Raw genomic sequence first — 16,347 nt, forward strand, 5'->3', positions numbered from 1 at the left:
TCACTACCCCCCTCCCAAAAAAACGAGTCCCCTGTCGCAGTTTTTCCACTGGTTCTCGTGGCTCTCTTCTCTCTTCTCTCTCTCTCTCTCTCACTCTCTCTCGGCTCTCTCTCGTCTCTCTCTCTCTCTCTCTCTCTCTCTCTCTTCTCTCTCTCTCTCTCTCTCTCTCTCTATCTCTCTTCTCTCTCTCATCTCTCTCTCTCTCTCTCTCTCTCTCACTCATCTCTCTCTCTCTCTCTCTCTCGACCCTCCCTCTCCGACCTTGGAAGCGGCGACACAAGCCCGCGATGCTCTCTGAGCACTGTAACTGTTGACAGCGGTTGATGCTTTCTGAAGTGTAGACTATGTGTCTCTGAAGGAGGGGAGCGCTTTCCCCCCTCGATCTGCTGCTTTTCAAGTTGACGAATATTGGAACGAAATATAAACTGGGTGGGAATTCTCGGCCGCAAGGTGAGTAGAATAAATTTACTAAACACTATAGTCATAGAAAGAAGAACCATAGCCTTAACCAAACTATTCTGGGGGTTAAATTATGAAAGTTTGATGAAAGAAAAAAACACGTTATTGCATGAAGGCTGTTTGTTCGTTCTTTAGTATTTTTTCATACAATGAAAGCTAATATTTTTAGATACAGGAGGCTAGTTGTCAGCCTTTTATTTGCCCTTTCTAGCCATATACCAAAAATTGTTTGATTTGTGCAGCTGAAAAATTACAGAAATATTTTTTCTAGTTATGTAAGGAATTACCCTCGCTGTTGTTAAAATCAAGATTTCGTCGTAAAAAAATTACAACAATTTGTATGTGGATACTAGCCAGGCTACGTCAATGTACATTTTATGTTCTCGTTTTTCTGTGCTAGATGAATGATTTTATAAATGTAGCTAGTTGAGTTGAAGGTACAGCCTGGTGTGAGTTTTAAAGTAAAAGTAAAGTTCCGTAAAGAGTAAACACAAGTAGGCCTATAGGCTACAAGTTAGTGATAGACCGAATCGGTCCGGCTGATTAATCAAGCAGCTATCTGGCATTTTGATATAATGGGCATCACTTACTAAATGTTTTAGTGCTCCCCCTTGTGTCAGTTAATACAAAAATAAATAATAATAATAATAATAATAATAATAATAATAATAACAATAATAATAATAATAATAATAATAATAATAATAATAATAATAATAATAATAATGCATAAAGATATATTTTGTATCAATTTATTTTGTTTGATACATTTGTTGATTTAAAATAATATTAGAGTGCAGATCTACTAAAGAAAATGATATATTTTTGTCGAATCTATTTATTGACAAATGTTTTATTTGTTTATTATTAAATTGTAATTTTTATCAGATGCAGAATCATTATATCTGCATTATATTGGCCACCCCCTGCTCCCTAAATATCATATTGCATCTACTAAGTAGCCTACCTCAAATGTGTACAGAGCTGCTTACATGCCAGCATAAATACTTAGTTAGTTACTTTCCAGCATAATCACTTAGTTACTTTCCAGCATAAGCACTTGGTTACTTTCCAGCATAAGCACTTGGTTACTTTCCAGCATAATCACTTAGTTACTTTGCAGCATAAGCACTTAGTTACTTTCCAGCATAATCACTTAGTTACTTTCCAGCATAATCACTTAGTTACTTTCCAGCATAAGCACTTGGTTACTTTCCAGCATAAGCACTTAGTTACTTTGCAGCATAAGCACTTAGTTACTTTCCAGCATAATCACTTAGTTACTTTCCAGCATACATACTTAGTTACTTTCCAGCACTGTATTTATGTATGTGCATATAAGCCGCCTCCTACTGAAAAGTGGAGGAAAACAGGACTTGTGAAGTAGGTCACCTTACGTTTGTTTTTGTAGGACAGGAGCTGCACGTTGGCACACAAGGCTGTGGGAGGTTGTTGCTGGTAGTGACTGACTGGGCACTAAGCTATGGAACTGTTTGGATAAATTCAGTGGGTCCAACATGTGACGTATTCTCTCCCAAGAGTCTGTTGCTTTTTGCGTCTTTGCTTTTGTCTGCTTCTGAAGACAAAAGCGTCTTCCTTTTTTGTGTCCTATCAGATGTTTTATTGTGTATAAACGCATTGTCAATATGCTATTCCATCAACAGCGGTAACAGGTAACAGGGTATCCACAACTCACAATGAATTCTATGGCACAATTGATTACATGTCCAGGTATCTATTGGTTATTTATAGGCCTAAATCAATTGTTCCCATATTGGCGGTCAATTACCACAGTATGCAGGTGTTTTCGTTTTCCAATGAAGTCTTGGCATCTTTGTCTCTCCTATGTAAACTTATCAGACACTACAATTGACTTGTGTATCCGGTCAGTGGCTGTAAGTCAGTTGTGCCAGTTATTTCCTGGCAGTCAGTAATGAAGTTGCTCTACTTTCATTTCTGGCATCTTTTTGGCTTTCCTATGTAAACATATCAAGAACTATCTTTGAGTGTGACTCACAAAGGCTTAGCATCTCCATTGTAGAGTCATCTCAGAGGAAGTCAATGGGAGTAGGTCTCTGTGGTTGTTTCCTCACGCCAAAGGACACGCCCCCTCCTCGTCCACCCCTGTTGTGTTTGTGTTTCATCAAGCGCTTGGGGATTATTCCAAGATATTAATCGGCCTTGTGGCTGCGTTGTGGCCAAAGCAGATCTCTGACTCACGGCTGTGACATGTGGCAATGAGGTGGCTGTCAGTTGTACAACTTTGATTATATCTGTGTGACGTTATATGAGTCAGCGTCCATGTGTTGTCTGTCACGTTCATCTCTGACTGTGAGATGTACGAATGTCCCAACGCATCCCGATGTCTTTCATGCACAAATACTGTATCACGCACCAGAATACTATGACAGGAAAAAGCATGGTTGTTTTTGACATTCAGATAAACGGCTCCACTCATCATGGCGGAATATGAGTCAACACATGCTTATCCTTCCTTTCACTGATTATCTTGGAATAGTACACATTTCCGACACAGCCCTTGGCCCTGTAGTTCTAGTCTTCAGGGCAAAGTTTAAACCTAGTAGTCTTAGGCCCTGTTTAGACGGAAACGCTAGCAGGTGAATCCGCAAAAATATTTTTTCGGATGTGCCTTTTGTTTATACGGCAACGGCGTTTTTACGGGGAGAAACCGCAAAAAAGTGAGACCACCTTCCTGGGTGGAATTCCTAGAAACGATAAACCTTTGCGCTATCATCTAAACTGTCAAACCGCATAAAACTATGACGAAAGGGTTCTCAAGGCTCTCGTCGCGCGTACTGCTTACATCACAGGCATGCGCCAGTAGCCTAGAAGCGTAAACAAAGCATGTCTGATTCTATCCATGGCGATCACCTGAAGGCTACATTGGCAGTACTTTTAAATACACAAGAATCTGTCCCGCGGCTATCGCAACTATTAGTGACTGGAGCCACTGTCTGTGAGTGACTCTGCTTTGGTCCAATCACATTCCCCCACCCACAGTCTGCGAATCAGAGGCAGAGTAGGGCGGGTCTTCACAGCATGTCATGTGACATATGCGCCAATCGTGTGACAGCGGGGCTCCGTCGTCTCGAGTCTTTACAGCCTCGTCTGCACGCAGAATTCCATCCCAAAACACTAGTCTAAACGCAACATTAAAAGTGAGACCGCAAGTCGACTTTTGCGGTTTCTGTTCAGACTCTCTCCGTCTAAACATGGCCATAGACTATTTTCCTTTATTTTTCTTCAAAAAGGAGATTCTCCATTGCAACGTAATTTCAATAATTTTGTAAGTATAAGCTACAGAACTTTTAAGTTGTGAATGATGCAGTGTATAGAAAAGATGAAAAGTGCACACATACCTCAAAATGACTTTCTGACACTGTATTTGGATACACTATTAAGTACTCTAGTTTATGATTACAATTAGAGTACAATATTACAATACACAATATACAGTACAGAGTAGTATACCGTAGGCTTATACAGTAACTAAGAGCACTCTTTTGCTTTATTTCCACAAAAATACCCTATTTTCATATAACTTGCATTCAGTCTCATACTACTATTATAATCTGCACCATACATTCCAATCATGAAGATTAATTTCACTAAATTAAAGGGTAAGGCGCGTCTACAGTAGGTGGGTTCCTCCCCCGCCACGTCGGCCCTGTTGTGCTGAGGGGAACCAGGCACCATATACAGCATGTAAAAAGAAACCCAGAGGAAGGAGATACACCTCTGACACCTGGTTGACAGCTTCTCGCCTCCCCTCTGCTCTGCTGCTGCTGTTGGGCCAAAAACCTCCAGGAAGACAGAGGGCCTCTCTCTTTCTATAAAAGTTAGAGAAGTTGTAGAAAGTAGAAAGAAAGATTCAGTAGTTCTTTTTCATACCGGTTCACAAGATTTGCTTCTGTTGAAAAGAGAGCGTCCCACTCGACATCATTCTCTCGTACGCCTCCAGACTGTTTCAGCTATCAGTGGTTTGATGATGATCTCTTTTTTGTCTGGTCCAGCAACAGACTCACTCTTCCACATCAGACAGCTGAAGATTCTGCATTGCATTGTCTTTGTTTGCCTGACTTGCCATCTGTTTGTCCAGGAGAGTGCATGTGGCCTGATGAGCCTCTGCATATGCTTTGGTTGGTGGAGACATTGGCCAGAGGTACAGGAGCAGAGGTAGAAATAGAAGTGAGGTAAGAGCGCTGTTAGCATTAATCTGTTTACACGAAGTCACTGCAGCACCATATAGAGAAGCAGGAGTTTCTGCAGGTTCTCTTAGAAAAGGCCAGAGGCAGGCCACACAGCATTTATTGAAGTGAGATCATGGCTTCAGGTCCTCTGTTGTATTGTTCACTGAAGTCACTTATGGACCCGCACTTGAGAATTATGCCCAAAGGGACTTGATTGTAACCTGTGCTTCAAAGGAAATTCCAAACCTTCTCCTTTCCACACTGATGACTCATTTAACTTTTAACAGTCCATTGGATAAACAATTTGACCGTTGACCAGTTTCCAGACCTCTTATTTTTGGATTGCAATGAAAAACACAAAAGAACGGAGCGTGTTCAAAAGAAGACGACATGGATGGAATCTACCACAGGCTTATATAAGCCTTTCAACCCCATGTGCTCTGCAGCCATGCAAATAATTTGGAGCAGATTCGGCTGCAGCCATGCGACCGATGGTTTTGGGTCGGTTTCTCCACTCTGGCCCGTGGAACATGTACTGGTTTCAGTACGCTCCGGCTCAAAGAACCCACCGTAAAAAGAAAACAACAGAGGTTGACGGGTTTGGAGCCGAAACAGTAGGAGGAGCTGGAAGAGGGCGACGGAGTGACCGCAGAGGCGCAGACTGCTTGTTACCGTGGTGAGGGTCTTTCCTGAAGCTGCTTGTATTGTTGGTCGGTGGGCGGTGCTCGGAGAGGAGGGTGGAGCGCAGCGATGGAGACATACTTCATTATGATTTCGGGGGCCCGTTCTGGTGCCTCCAGCTCGTTGTGGTGTCTCTGTGCAGGGCGACCGAAACCGACTGAAACTCAATATCTGAAATGAGGGGATACGTAGCACCAAACCCACGCTCCAGAGGGACTCTCACTTTCCCCCTGTCTCCATGTTGTTGTTTCTCATCTAAATCCATTGTGCAGATGAAGCAGAGGTCATCTATTTAGCTAACTACGGGACAAAACGTTGTGCTTTTTTATCATACATAATGTGAATTCTGCATGTGAAAGACAAATGGCCATTATGTCATGTTTGGCAACAATGCTTGACGTGAACCGTTTGAATCCAAGTTTGGTGTTTTTCTTGATTCCGACCCCAGATCCAGTCCTGCAGCTGTTTTTAGCTGTTTTTAGCTATGACTCCTTGGACCGTCCATCATGCATTTCACGAGAGTCGTCTCCCACTTTCAATCATCTCCATCTTTGAGGTCACCATTGACAGAGGGAGTTGGGGAAATGCATTAGAAAAGGCAGAATAATTGGACGTCACGTGTCGACATCTTCATTATTCAAAACCGTACAGTTGTGTCTGGAAAAATCAACCCCGTCCCACCCCGTCCCATACTTTGCTGTTGGAAAATATGGGTAGGCCTATGGAAAATAGGGCTACTATAATGTAGGTTAAGGACCTTCCCTTTTATGTGCCCGTATTCCCATCACCTCACTCGTGTTTGTTTACATGTTAGAAGGAGAGAGAGGTTGGGATGCAGACCCGGCGCCGCAAGCAAGATGTTTCCTAGTGGCTTCCTATTATTTGTCCTCCTGCTTGGCGACAGCGAGAGGAAAGAGGAGGATGTGGACCTGAGGGACTCTGGGGGATTTTTTTTCTTTTGGTAGGCAGGGTTTTGTTTTCCGCACTGTCAGAGCAGCAGAACAGTTCAGTGTTCTTCTTTCGCGCCATAGCAGAGAAACTGCGCAGAGCAAATCCAGTATCTGGGTCAGGAAACGACTCGGCCCTGCAGCTCTGTTTAGACGTGAACTCATGAGGTGTGGAGGTTCTGGTTGCCGCTCTGTAGCAAAATCAAATAAATCCTGCTCACCTTGTTTTCAAGAATATCTCCAAGATGTTGAAAAGAGACGCCGCAGTAAAAATGTACTTTTACTGTGTGTTAACAACAAGAGAATTGCTGGGTCTTTAGTCGATAAAATAGTTGTATTTAAACCGATCCATACCTGCCATTTAAAATTAATGACTTCCACAGCTGTTATTGAAAACTTTCTGGGATTCTGGCAAGTCATAGTTCACATTCATCCAAACCCATACAGTAGACCCACTGTGCTTTCCCTGAGCCACGCAGTTCACCCACCGGGCTCAGAGAAACAGAGGAGTCTTACCCACAGTTTCCCCTTCACTTTGTTTTCTTGACTGGTAGACATCATACCCAAACAGGACGACATGACCCCCCACCCTCCCCCTCTCTTCCCTCCTATCCACGGCTACCCACTGAGCGGTTTTCCCAGGATGTCCTGTGTGGTGGCTTGTCTCTGGCCCTTGTCTCCCGTTGTCCCCTCTCTTCCTGTTGTGTTGGCCAGACGCACAGGTGTCATACCAGAGAAGCTCCCCCAGCGGCTGGTGCAGAGGTTGATGCAGAGATTCCACGTTGCTTAATTTACTTTTGCTCATCGTTAGTTTGCAAAGGCGTCCCGACTCCTAATAAGTAAATATTTTAAGAAGCCAGTCCAGCGCCACCGCTGTGAAAAGCACAGGGACTCAGGAAAAGTATAGGAACATTTCCAAGGGTTCAGCTTCAGGGTAGCACATGTGGCCCTACTTTCTGAGTGAAGAAAATAGGGCTTTAACTTCCAGATGCTTGCAGGACAAGACCCATCTGGAGAGGGAAGGAAAAAAGGAAAAAAAAGAAAGAAAAGAGAGAGAGAGAGAGAGAGAGAGAGAGAGAGAGAGACAGAGAGACAGAGAGACAGAGAGAGAGAGAGAGAGAGAGAGAGAGAGAGAGAGAGAGAGAGAGAGAGAGAGAGAGAGAGAGAGAGAGAGAGAGAGAGAGAGAGAGAGAGAGAGGAAAAAGCTGCAAAATGATCACATTAATAAGTTGCAGGTTTCCACCTTGTCCTCCAGAAAGGCAGCACACCATGTGCCAGAGGCAGGCCAGTAAATCAATGGGGTCTAACTTGGAGGAATTTACTGGCTCATACTGGACTTCCTGGAAATAGAGAGAGAGATAGATAGAGATAGAGAGAGAGAGAGAGAGAGAGATAGAGAGAGAGATACAGAGAAAGAGAGAGACACATTGATAACTTAAGCCTCTATACCTGTATCATGGCAGTATACTCCTGCAGTTGCTTGTGTCATAGTGCAGTTGAGCCTCTGTTGGCTTACTTACACACTCTGCATGTGTCTGCATGTGTGTAGCTCTCGGTTGGCTTACTTACAACTACACACTGCATGTGTCTGCATGTGTGTAGCTCTCGGTCTCTTAAAGGATTTTACTTAATGACCAAACCACACCGCAGGCAGAAACACTCAAACCTTAAGTGTCCAGGTGTGACACCATCATTATTCCTCAAACAGGAAATGGTGCAAGGTCCACCCTGTTAAAGAATAGTGGCGACAACAACAACAATAACGACAACAGAAAAAAATATATGCCAGCACCAACCCAAATGGGTTCCAGTAACAGCTCTCCCCACAAGCTGCAAAAAGATTGCCATCCCATCACATTAGAAGTGTTGTCTTAATGGAAACCAGATGCTGCATGGTCCTAGTCTGTTACCGTAAATTACACTGACTGTCATAGAAATATGACTTAAGATTATTGTAAAAAAGCACATTCTGTGATTGCAGTATGGCCATGTGTCCTCCCACTACCGGCTTAATTTACAATGAAGATAAAAAGACAAGTTATTAAGTCTGTAATGTATTGTCCGGGCCTTTGTATTAAATTAATCATGAGTTTTACACGATGTTCGACATGTTTGCATTTGGAATGTTTGTTAACATTGCAGTAAAAATAGACCTGTACTTTAGTTAGGAAGGTTTTAAAATCCTTAAGTCAAACTCTTTGAAACCTTTATTTATTCATTTTTTTTCTACTTTTTCTCCCCCTTTTTCCGTATTTTTCTCCCATCCCATCCCATTTAGTCAATGTCAATTCCCTTCCTGGTCGTTGCGCGCTTTCCCCCCCTACTATCGGCCTGGGGAGGGAGAAGACTACCACATGTCTTCCTCCGATACATATGGAGTCAGCCAGCCGCTTCTTTTCACCTGACAGCGAGGACTCTCACCGGGGGAGTGTAACGCGTGGGAGGATCACACTATCTCCCCCAGATCCCTTCCCTGCTGAACAGGCGCCCCGACCGACCAGTAGGAGTCGTTGTTTACAACGACCAGGATACATACCCCACCGGCTTCCCACCCGCTAACACTGCCAATTGTGTTAGTAGGGACGACTGACCAAGCCGGAGGTACCGCTGACAGCTGGATTCGATCCCAGAGTCTCCGCCCCAAACCTTTATTTATTCTTGAAAAGGAACATTGAGGTTTTACCCTCATTCGCAATGCCGTCGAGATTACAAACAAAGGGGGATTAAATACATTTGCATAAATAGGACAAAAACACAGGTGAAAAGAGAAGAAAAAAATAATATAAAAATATATATTAAATGAAAAAGGTAGGGAGGTTTGTGATCATGTTCTTAAATTGTCCATAGGATAGTGGGGTATTGATTTTGAGAGTGAGTTGAAGATCATTCCAGGAAGATGGTGCATTGAAACAAAAGGCAGCTTTACCATGTTCAGACTGAACCTGTGGGACCTTAAGTGTAAGCCAATCATTTGAGCGGGTCAGATAAGGTCCATTCTAGCATCCTTATGATATACGGTGGCAATTTTCCCAAACTATGCCCAAAATGTATGTGGGTTTTGTCCACACAGCATAATATGTTGTTCTCAAACCCTGTGTCCTAGTAAAGGAATGGATGTTTTTTCTCCTATTAGTGAGATTCAGCAGACAGATCAGTATGTTACAGTCAGAGCATCTCCACGCACACTCTGGGGACTTGGTATCTTCCCCAGCATCTCTCAGCATCACTCACCGTGAACAACTGAAGTTGATACACTAAATCTACTGAATCAAAACAGCATGCTTTTTAAGCAAGAGAGCATTCTTTCTAAGCAAAATACTACTACTACTGCTACTGCTACTGCTACTACTACTACTACTACTGCTACTGCTACTGCTACTGCTACTACTACTACAACTACTACTACTACTACTACTACTACTACTACTACTACTACTACTGCTACTGCTACTACTACTACTACTACTGCTGCTGATAATGATAATAATAATAATAATAATAATAATAATAATAATAATAATAATAATAATAATAATAATAATAATAATAATAATAATAATAATAATAATAATAATAATAATACAAATTCATTTTGTATTATTACCTAAAGCTGTAAAGGAATGTGAATCACTACCCACTTTCAGAACCATTCTCAAAGAACACCTACGGGAGACTGCAATTCGAAACTGGCCCCTGTAAATGTCCTAACCCAACCCCCTCCAATGTACAGTAATTTACCTAATATGGTTTTGTCAATATTCCAATGTACAGTTTTGCTTGTTTGTACAGTGTTCACCCCCCCCCCACAAACCCCCTCCAATGTACAGTAAATTACCTAGTATGGTTGTCAATATTCCAATGTACAGTCTTGCTTGCACAGTTGTACAGTGTCCCCCCCCCCCATCCCCTCCTACCCAACCCCCCCCACCCAACCCCACCCAACCTCCTCCAATGTACAGTTTTTACGTCAAATGTATATACTCCCTTTTCTGGACTCTTTTTGTATCACAAACAGTACTGTATTTGCAAATCTGGTATGTCATAAATGTATAGATGTAGCAGTACTGTCTATCTGTATGCCATGTATGTCATATATGTCCTGATGAATTGAAAATTGGGGACCCTGATGTAAACAAGACGAAAGTCTTTCTCTGGTCTGCATCCCCTTAACAATTGTGTGTATTGAGCTGTACTGTATTGTACCCATTCTGCAATCTGTTAATAAAGTTTTCAATCAATCAATCAATCAATCCACAATCACTAGATTGAAGTAAGCTCATATTTGGACTCTCTAGACACTGCGGCTCTGTTGGCGTTTGTGCTCCATGTTAGGCTTTAGCGCTCTTCAGTGGAGGGACTGCAGCACCCCTACGAACGGGGTCAAGCCCACAGGAGTAAGCAATCTGTACGGGCCTCAGCCAAGATCATAGCGGGATGGAAAAAAGGTGTACGTGTGTACGAGGATGTAGAGCACGCAATGTCCCCGTAAAGCCAGGTCTCTGTATGCACATCTGTGTTTATGGCGGTCGGCATCGGTTCAGCATTTTTCCCTCTGGTGACAACAATCTGCTCGCCTGTTTCCCTCTGCGAGAAACTACATGTCTGAGGAGCGAACGGAGTGCTGCTGCTTGCCACACTGCGGACAGTGATTGATTGGCTGAAGACTGTAAAATAGATTCAGAGTGTTTTTGCATCTGCCACCACAGTTGTACTAAATCCAGATGTGCGCAAGGCACGTGAAGTTCAGGTTACAGTACATTCACGACAGGCGTACCTCACCTATGGTTCTCAGGGTCCATTATAGCTAATGCATAGTTACTGGTTGTTGTTTGGGGGGGGGGGGGGGGGCAGTCTACTTGGCTGAGTAGCTATTTTATTCTGAGGCAGTAGAAAGGCTGAGAAGGAAACAGAGTAGGTAAGACACAGGAGAAAAGGTTTTCTGACCTGGGATTCGATGTATGTACATGTGATTCTAGAGGTTGGCGTCACAGTTGTTGCCTCACAGCAAGAAGATCCTGAGTTCAAACCCCAGCAGGGGGGGGGGGCTTTCTGTGTGGAGTTTGCATGTTCTTCCCGTGTTTGTGTGGGTTTCCTCCAGATACTAAGGTTTTCTCTCACACTGTTAAAAAGATGCATGCATGCTAGGTTTCCTGGCATTGCCAAGGTACTGGCATTACAACTGGAATTGGTCTCTGGGTGCTGCACTATGTGTGGCTGCCCTACTGCTCCTAAATAGTTAGGATGGGTCAAATACTAAAATCTTCTTAACCACCTCCACACCATGTCTGGGCGCTAGTGTGATTCTTGATTAAGTAAAGTATGATTATTACATCTATAACACCATAACTGCATACCCACAGACAATTCCAACTTCGTTTTAGCTTGCAGACTCTTAAGTACACTTTTCTTAATATTTTTATTTATTTTTATATCAAAGGGGCCTCTGTGCTCAGAGACAGTGCTGCTAAATCAATGCTTGGTTGCAAGAGTTGGGTTGGGGTTTGTTTTTGTTTCCCCAAGCCTCTCTGAAGATTTCAAACACTCTTGACCCTATAACCTTCCTTGTGTATGTTTGAACAACTCTGTCCACCAACTAAACAGGGACGAGCAGCAGCCTCGTCCGGTCCGTCACCAGAAGGTCATCTCGACTGCTTCACAAATCTTCCAATAGAGTTGGTGCGCTTTCCCACATCATTTTGACCCCGGAGAGGAGGACAGAGAAGATTTCTGTAAGCGGACGCTGAAGGGGAAGAGGAATACTTGCCAAGTTGAAAGTTGTGATTAAGGAAATGATGGTGCGGTGAAATGATGGTGTGGTGGGGCAGGGGGAAATGAAAGAGCACGGCGCTCTGAGAGAGGAGGCAGGAAAACACGTCAGAGGGGTATATGATGATATGATTACATGTTGGTAGAAATGATGAAAGACCGACTAGAGGGCGCCAGCAAAATGTTGTGCAGCGGTTTTCATACTTGGGCTTTCTTTCCTGTGAGAGGTGCGCCCGTGTATTGTTCACGTGACGCTCAGTGTTATTACATCCAGCCCGCTGTGTACATAACTGCTCCACCTTATTTACAGTGAAGTTGGCTTGTGTTTGGGCTGCGTGGCATGTATGCGGGGTGTGACAAAAAAAACGAAAACGTTTACTATTATGTACTTTGCCACTATCTATGTCTATACTACCTCCTTCAAAACCGCTCTCAAAGAGCACCTACGGGTGGCTGCAATTAGAAACTGGCCCCGGTAACTGGCCCCGGTAAATGTCAAAACCCCCCAATGTCATAAATGTCTTGATGAATTGAAAATGGAGGACCCTTATGTAAACAAGACGAAAGTATTTTTCTGGTCTTTATCCTCTTAGCAGTTGTTAGTATTGAGCTGTACTGTATTGTACCCATTCTGCAATCTGTTAATACAGTTTTCAATCAATCAATCAATCATACTGTCTACTATGTACTATGCTACTATACCTATACTACTACCTAGTACCAATATGCTAATATGTCTATACTATTACTATGGTACTATGCACTCCAGTGTTTCCCCTGAAAAAAATTCAACAGCGATGCTGTGCTGCGCGCACTCTGCCGGAATCCATATTTGTGCATGCACACGTGCCGCCGGAATCCATATTAGCGCACGCTGCCGGAGAAATAATTTTAAACTACCTTAGAATTGTTCGAGATAGGTTATTCATGTTCATGTTCATGGAGTCATGTGCGTGTGAATTTGCTAGGATGTTTTTGGTGTGTCCGCTGACACTAGAAGTTGTTACGACGGAGACAGGTAGGTTCCAGTTGTGGAGTAATAAGTAGAAGCAGAGAGGGTGTTTACTCGTTAACGGTGGTTCTCTTTATTTGTAGAACGGTACACCTAGAGTAATAGCAACAGATAGTACACTGACGCAGGGCGTTTCTGAGAGAAGATAATAATGATAACTATAAAGACAGCAACGTCCAGTGTCTGCGGTACCGCCATGTACTCTGCAGGAGAATGAGAAGATCCGACAACTGGAAGTAGAGAGACAGGGGTTTAAGTACCAGGGGCGTTTTTAGGGTTAGAAAACATTGGGGGCTTCAGCCCAGGGGGGTGGAGGGGGGTTTCCCCCCCCCCCCCCTTTTTTTTTTTTTTTTTTTTTAAACACAGTAATACGCAATTTTAGAGTAATTAGAGATGAATACTGAAGAACTAGAATCATTAGAGGTTCTCAAAGTGAGGTCCATGTCCATGAGAGGGATCTGGGCAGTCCCCATAGAAAATTCAAAGTTAACAGGACCAAATCATCAGTTTCTTATTTATTTATTTAACCTTTATTTAGCCAGATAAAACATTGATCTGGTCCAAGAGGCCCCAACAGGAGTACAAATATACATATATACACATATATATATATACATATACTGTACATACATACACACATATACACCAATAACAAAATAAAAACAGTTAAGAATCATACACATAAGCAAATAAACAAACAAACAAACATATGCACAGCCTATGTACAAAAGAAATAAACAGTTAATCTCTAGTCTTTACAGTTTTCTTCAATTGCATAAACACTCAAATCAAAAGTATTACACAATTATCAAAACATTACACTCAAGGAGCAAAACATAGGCCCAGATTTGCACCTCTATAAGCACAATGTCAGCCTCACACTTTTTGCAAAACAATACACAGAGCAAAAAAGTATCTTGCCAGATCCAGCTAGGCAAAGAGATAATGTCTAGTATTTTCTGTACTCTATTTAAATTTTTTCAAAATTGTTTTTGTTTTACTGTAATTTTAACCTGTAGGCCTACTGGATACAGTATTTTATGTTTGTCTGATATTTGCTGAGCTTACAGTGTTATGCACATAGTAGCATGAAAACTGGGACATGTTTTGTTGTGATTCTCCATGTTGAAATGTTGACTGATTTGGTTATATGGCGAGAAAATTTATATTTTCATCAGTCTGCATCATTGATTTGGGTATATGGAGAGAAAATGTTTTTTTTTCCAGCAGTCTGCATCATTGATTTGGGTATATGTAGATAAATAAATAATATTTTCATCAGTCTACAGCATTGGTCTTGTGTAGTGTTTGGTGAATTTATTGTATATTTGCACATTCTCTGCGTACTTCACTTACAGTACTCTAATCACTGAGAAGTAGAATAGCTAAATGTGTTTTAGGTTAAGCACAGCAGTGTGAGTAACTGGTTCAAACAGAATTAAGTCATATAAAACGTGTGTTTCATATAGTAACAAAATGTAGTTTTTTTAAATTAGTGTATGGTTTTGACAAGTGTTTAATTTAGCAAAGGATCTGAGGTGTTCTGATAATTGTGTGTGTGGTTGTGCTAATTGTGTGTTTTGAAACACCGGGCCCCGTTTTAAAAATCATGCTTAAGCAATCGAAAAAAAAAGTCTCATAAAAAAGATATTAGATTTTGGGGTATTTTCCTGCCTTTGGTCCGCTTTGCATTCACATCTCAAATGCAGGGTTCACTTGCAAGAGTGAATGAGCTTTCACACCACCCCAAACCAACCGGACTATCCGAGGAAATGAACCAGGGTTCGATTAAAGCTTATTATAGTTTATCACAGTATCATGAGCATGTCTTTGTCAGTGGACACTGGACATGGGTATGGAGGCTCCAGGTCAGTGGCGTCGTTAGCCCTGGGCTTCCGGGGCTTTAGCCCCGGATGTTTTTCTCCTAGCCCCGGATCTAAAAAAGAAAAAAAAAAAAAAAAAAAGTTTACACTTTTTTTTTTTTTTTTTTTACTTTTTTTAACTTTTTTTTTTTTATGTCAGCATCCCCATTGTCTTTGCTGAATGTTTGTTAGTGTTTGGTATTTTTTGTTGGTTTTTAGTACTTTTAAACATTTTTAGTAAGTAGTTTTCATTTGATCCTATAATTTTTCATTCACCGATTTGTGGACTTTTTTTTTAGTGTCCTGAAAGGCGCCTTATAAATCAAATGCATTATTATTATTATTATTATTATTATTATTATTATTATTATTATTATTATTATTATTATTATTATTATTATTATTATTATTATTATTATTATTATTATTATTATTATTATTATTATCATCATCATCCAGGAGGGAAAAGACACTTTGGATAGTAGGGACTGCATCTCTGCCTGTCCTGACCAGGAAACACTTTGCAACTGTGATCTCCTCTGGCAATAGTTGGATATTGTAATGTGTGGCGAGGGGTTGCAGCAATTCCACTGAGAGAAACTGGTCTGAGGCTGGATAACATGCCTGTATGCCTCTCATAAGTTGTTATCCAACTCATGAGAACCTGCTCTCAAGCTCTGGATAGAACAGTCTCTGTCTCAGCTGATCTCCTGAGCTGAGGTCTGAGCTTGTGCCACAAGATGCCATTACATATGGCCTTTGTCCTGTCATACATGTCCACTGCCATCTCTGAGGTGCGATAACCTTTGAGTGTGTCCTGCACTGTGCTTTTAAATAGTACAGATAGGTATTGAAGATGTGCACTTTAACGCAGCAGTAAGTACGACCACATTCCAGACATACCAAGCGCACCAACGTGACGACCAATCAGGAGACCCAAACAATAAGTGACAAGTGACAGGGAGACAAGTGACAGGGAAGCCGAGTGACAGGTGTCAGAATGGTGGGTGGTTCTCAGGCGGGGCCAGAAGTTACAGAAGTGCTCTGGAGGCCCAGGGAGCTGCATATTTGTACACTGCAAAAAAAGAAATCTTATCAAGTGAAAATATCTTGTATTTGGTACAATAAGTCCAATATTGAGTATAATTATCTTGAATTATCTTATTCCACAGATAATTTTGCTTATTTCTTTCTTGCTTTTGGTCAATTTAATCTTGTTTTAAGAAAATGTTAATCTTGTTTTCTTAAAACAAGATTAAATTGACCAAAATCAGAAAAAAGCTAAATTATCTGCCAGTGGGATAAGATAATTCAAGATAATTCTACTCAATATAGACTTATTGTACCAAATACAAGATATGTTCACTTGATAAGATAATTTTTTTTTGCAGTGTAGTTGTAATCAAAGT

At 41.7% G+C, this 16,347-nt stretch overlaps 1 protein-coding gene across 2 annotated transcripts in view; it reads left to right on the forward strand.

Moving 5' to 3' along the window:
- Nucleotides 1-312: 312 nt before the first annotated feature.
- pear1 (platelet endothelial aggregation receptor 1) overlaps nucleotides 313-16,347 on the forward strand; it is a 101,946-nt gene continuing 85,911 nt past the window's right edge. The window contains exon 1 of one of the 2 annotated variants that reach the window (XM_084336022.1): nucleotides 313-450. The gene's annotated coding sequence lies outside the window, so the exon portion shown is untranslated. Of the gene's footprint in view, nucleotides 451-12,003; nucleotides 12,028-16,347 lie in introns of those variants that run through there. The other variant, XM_084336023.1, reaches the window with a different exon arrangement.

This window comes from Notolepis coatsorum, assembly GCF_963971535.1.
Source record: "Notolepis coatsorum genome assembly, chromosome: 19".
NCBI classification, from domain to species: domain Eukaryota; kingdom Metazoa; phylum Chordata; class Actinopteri; order Aulopiformes; family Paralepididae; genus Notolepis; species Notolepis coatsorum.